Raw genomic sequence first — 710 nt, forward strand, 5'->3', positions numbered from 1 at the left:
TTCAGTAGACAACATTTTGTTAAGACTCAATGAACTCAATATAGAGTAAACTTAGTTTTGCTTTACAATATAACAATAATATAGCATGAAAATTTACACACCACTTGGAACATACAAACACAGATGAGAGAAAAACACATGCAACCACAAACCCACCCTGACCACCCACCCACACTTTTGAGGATAGCACAGCCTGCAGTCAACATAAGACATATCACATCACATCCTTCCACCAACAGTTATACATGACATGGCAGAAGGAAAGACTTTCTATAAAGGCACACCTAGAGGGACCCTCCCCAGAAAAACAACAACACTATTGTATTGTAATGAGATTGTGACATATCACAGAAGATATGTAAAGATAAGCTGAAAGATCTGGACACAACTAAATAAGGTCTCGACAATGCATCTGGTGTGCTGAAGTGATGAAGAAAAGAATTAGTGAGGCACTTAACAACTATATATCAATATCAAGACTAAAACACTACTTGAAATGTGGAGGGAGCACAAAATCATTGTAGTATTTCAGCAAGCTATCAGAAAGCACCTAAGCAATCAGTAAACCCTCCTGAATTTTAGAGAAAATGTTTGAAATCTACCATAAGAAGCCAATTTATAAAACATTGCAAACTAAATTATCTAGTATTAAACAATCTGGTGTTGCAAATGTTTAACTGCACTGAAGCTAAACAGTGTTATGGCAGGCT

At 36.2% G+C, this 710-nt stretch overlaps 1 protein-coding gene across 1 annotated transcript in view; it reads right to left on the reverse strand.

Moving 5' to 3' along the window:
- The window catches only part of LOC119587781 (cilia- and flagella-associated protein 251-like), a gene marked incomplete in the record, with an annotated part of 14,330 nt that overhangs the window by 1,187 nt on the left and 12,433 nt on the right, over window positions 1-710 (reverse strand).

This window comes from Penaeus monodon, chromosome 23 (assembly GCF_015228065.2).
Source record: "Penaeus monodon isolate SGIC_2016 chromosome 23, NSTDA_Pmon_1, whole genome shotgun sequence".
NCBI lineage: Eukaryota > Metazoa > Arthropoda > Malacostraca > Decapoda > Penaeidae > Penaeus > Penaeus monodon.